The sequence below is a fragment of the Bombyx mandarina genome, chromosome 16, assembly GCF_030267445.1.
Source record: "Bombyx mandarina strain Sakado chromosome 16, ASM3026744v2".
NCBI classification, from domain to species: domain Eukaryota; kingdom Metazoa; phylum Arthropoda; class Insecta; order Lepidoptera; family Bombycidae; genus Bombyx; species Bombyx mandarina.
Genome location: NC_143222.1, coordinates 7,994,502 through 7,998,706, shown reverse-complemented (window position 1 = coordinate 7,998,706; position 4,205 = coordinate 7,994,502).

Sequence of the window (4,205 nt, the reverse complement as noted above, 5' to 3'; positions counted from 1 at the left end):
GGTGACTGCTATTACCGCGTATTATATCGACAATTGGACGCCCTTCGAACACCGCAGCGAACGTCATGCTATGTAATTTTCAAGAAATACAACCTCGCTGTCTCATTATCCACTAAATAATTTACAAACTACTTGAGGGAATTGTGACGACGGTGGCTTCGGAATAAAGAAGAATACACACTTATTATTCATCTTGCAGCAGTTTTCTATTTTAAATTAGCAATCAACGATATTAAAGCATCCTTAATTCGATCTTTGGGCCCGCGGTCTGCTAAAAACATATGCAGATCGTTAGGTCTCGAAAAAAAAACTTAATTCGAAAGATGTTCTTCGACGTTGACGCCTTTTGGTTTAATTTAGTTCAGTTTTAGTTTTAGCTTTAGTTAGTTTACGCTTTAGTTACATTCATAGTGTAATGAAACCGCTTATCTGTTACCAATCCCGTAATAAATCTCAGAAATATTTTCTTTTTTTTTTCATGAGATAAGCATGAATGCGAAAGGCAAATACCGAAAAAAATTGAGTGCATATGAAGAGACTCACACACAGCATTGGGCGGACACAGGTTGAAGAAGAGAGAGGAAGAAACAGAAGAAATCATGACCCACCTGGTTTTCTGCGGGTAAAGATTAAATATTTTTTACGTAAATGCGCCACCCACCTTGAGATATAAGTTCTAAGAGGTATTTATAATTTACTGCTTCACGGCAGAAATAGACAGGGTGGTGGTACCCACCCGCGCGGACTCACAAGAGGTCCTACCACTAGTAATTAAGCAAATTATAATTTTGCGGGTTTAATTTTTATTACACGATGTTATTCCTTGACCGTGGTAATAAATCGTGAAGATTTGTCGAGTACGTATTTCATTAGAAAAATTGGTACCCGCCTGAGAGTCGAACACCGGTGCATCGCTCAACACGAATGCACCAGACATCTTATCCGTTAGGCCACGACGACTTCGAACTTCGAATTAAGATTAAAGTCTCATTCTTGAAATAACTAATATCATATACCAATCACATGGTAACTCACTATTTCTTTTCCACTGAATTACAAAGGATAGTGGTAATTTCCGAACCATTTGGAAACCTACTTTCAGAGCGAAATATTTTTAGTATTATTCTTTAGTCTTTATTGAAGAACAGAGGAGTAAGTAGATTCAAAATCATTGTATTTTACTGTTCCACACTTCAAACCGGAAGGCGTGACTGTTTCGCCGACGGTGGTACGCCAACATAAATAAAGTTTACCAGTTTTTTTAGCTTTACATACACAATCAGTACATCAGTCAGGGACTGTTCACCGTATTAAAAGATGTAAATGATAAATAATAAGTACATTCGACAGTTGATTAAAATTCTCAACACATGACTAGATTGATAGACGTGCTGACATCAAATGTATGCATTGTTTTCTGTAATTAAAATTTATGAATATAAATATATTAGTCCCGCGATCAATCTTAATTAGATCCTAGCCATATTTGGATCGGAAACTGAAGAAATAGTTCATCCACGTGTTAGGGCTCTTCACTATGTGGATAATCGAAGCCCTTATCAGAGTATTGTCGTGCTAATGTTTAAGAAATCATAATATGTTCTACTACAAAAAAAAAACACACAAATGATTACCACTTACAAAGTGTCTAACTTTATTTTTCCGTCTACAGCAACTAGATTATTTCGGTGTTGCTGGTAAAGAATTTTGAGTTAAGGCTTATTGTAAATCGTCATTTTGGCATTCATCGATCAATAAATTGCTTTCTCAATTGATTTAAATCATTTCAAACACTCTGTTTACAGAACCGAACCTTAGTCTAGAAATATTTAACTAACACATGTTTTATCTGTAACAACAAGCCCTATAAAGAACACGAGCAGTATTTAACCATATTTATCGCTCATTAATCTATAACGTAACGACCGATTATCATATAAGTCGTTCTATTAGCAAACAGTCTTGATTTCATTGAGTTTATAATCTGTTTAATCACATTTTCAACATGCATACGCATTGATTTTTTTTTCTTTTAATGTTGCTCCGTTCGGTTGTCACCAGTGGTGGATTTACACGCGTCAAGTGCCAAGGCGGCAATTTTTTTAGGGCGGCAAAATTTTGAATGTGAAAATTAAAAAAAAAAAGATTGCTCAATATTATTAATTAATTCTATTAATGAATAATTTTCTGTTTAATTGAGATAATTCATCCATTATTCGTGAATTATAATCAAAATGATTTAATCAATTTATTTCCTTGGAGATTTGAAATAATAATCGATTTTTCTATTTTCTGGAATTAAAGAAATTTATTTAGTGTTTTTTTTATGTAATATAATTATGAGTCAACCTTAGTGCCAAATTTATAATTGTTAAAGAAAAAAACACAAATACTTATTTATGTTTTTGGAACATAGGTATAACATAATATATAATAAAGTATCTGCAATACATTAGTTATTTTAATTTTGAAAAATAAAATATATAAAGTATAAGTTTAAGTAAAATTCCAGTATTGGGGCGGAGTTTTTTCCGGTGCTCAGGAGCGGCGTTAAGTTTAGATCCAGCCTTGGTTGTCACAGCTAATTCGTATAGCGTATAGACGTGTCCACCCAATGCTGAATGTAGGTCTCTTCGAATGCACCCTTTCTATTCGGTCTGTTGCACATCCAGTCCTTATCAACCACTTTGACCAGGTCATCGGTTTACCTCGTTGGCTGTCTGCTCACGTTACGGCGAGTACGAGGTCTCCACTCCAGTATTTTTGTGCTCCACCGACTGTCAGTGCGACGGCATATATGGGCGGCTCACTTCCATTTTTTCCGAGTAATTACTTTGGCTATGTCTATCAAACCAGTTCTTCTGCGGTTTCGATATTCGATTCCCGTATAGAAATCCCTAACATAGCTTGTTCTATGGCTCTTTGCGTGACTTGCCTTTTGGTCATCATCATCATCATCTCAGCCTGTCCACTCTCCACTGCTGAACATAGGCCTCTCCAAGTGATCTCCAGTGTGGCCAGTCCGTTGCCACTTGTATCCCACGTGACCCAGCGGTTCTTACCAGGTCGTCGGTCCATCTCGTAGGTGGCCGTCATTTGGGTCATAATTCGCTTTGTGAGCGTCCATTTCTCGGCCCGTTAAACCATCATAGGGAGAACACATTGCTCGAATGTCAATGCCAATAACGCAGGCTATAAAGACCGTCGAGTACAGGAAGACGTGGAGAAGCATCATTAGGTAATCAACATTTTAAGCTAGATATTACCTTCAGCAATGAAGAGACCGACTAAGAAGACAGTTTATTTATGTAAATATATAAAGTTTAAGCTATTGCATAGCTTTTATCGCGGGCTTTGAGCGCGGCGACCAAGTCAAGAAATTCCGTAACGAAAATAAAACCTAACACCCCCACTCCGCCTACCATGTGGCTCGCGTTCAACATATTCACACGTTGCGCTTGTGTAGTCTTTGTGAATAAGCGCGCGGCGTGACGTCGCACTGCATGCGCATCTTGAAAAGTCTGCCCATCTCTCTCTCGCGCGGTCTAGCCTATGAGTGTGAAGGGGAGAGTTAATGTTTTGCTTTTGTTGATGTTTATAAATATAGCGTGGTCTTATTTTATTATTGTTTTAATATTCAATTATTTTTGTCTAATTATAATTGCATAAGTTGATAAAAAATGCCATGCAATATCTTTACCGCGACAGTCCCCGAGTGTCTAATAAATAAATTTTAGATTGATAAAAGGCAGATTTGTAATCTTTTTTATTAGTTTGAACTGAACTTTGTTTTGATAGTACTATTAGAAGAGATTTACCATCTATTTTCGCACGAAGCAATGCGACAAATACTGACCATAATAAATCAATTTAAATTTCCGATTAACTGTTCCATTGTTTTTTTAGCCCTATTTCATTTACCTATCTATAATTTTGGGAACAAATTCAGAACATACATATTTCTGAACTTAAAATAGGGGAGAACGCGTATAGGACTATTCGCAAATACGTAATCAGAGTGCATGTTCTCGGCTATATTCAAAGTAAATTTATGCCTAATTCATAGACAATAAAATTAAAATTCCAATAACTCATAGAATAATCTCGATCGAAAGTTACTCGAAATTTAAAAAAAGTTACATACATAAAAGTAATATGCAGTGTATTCATTCCCTTACAAAACAGCAATCAAATAAAACACGTGT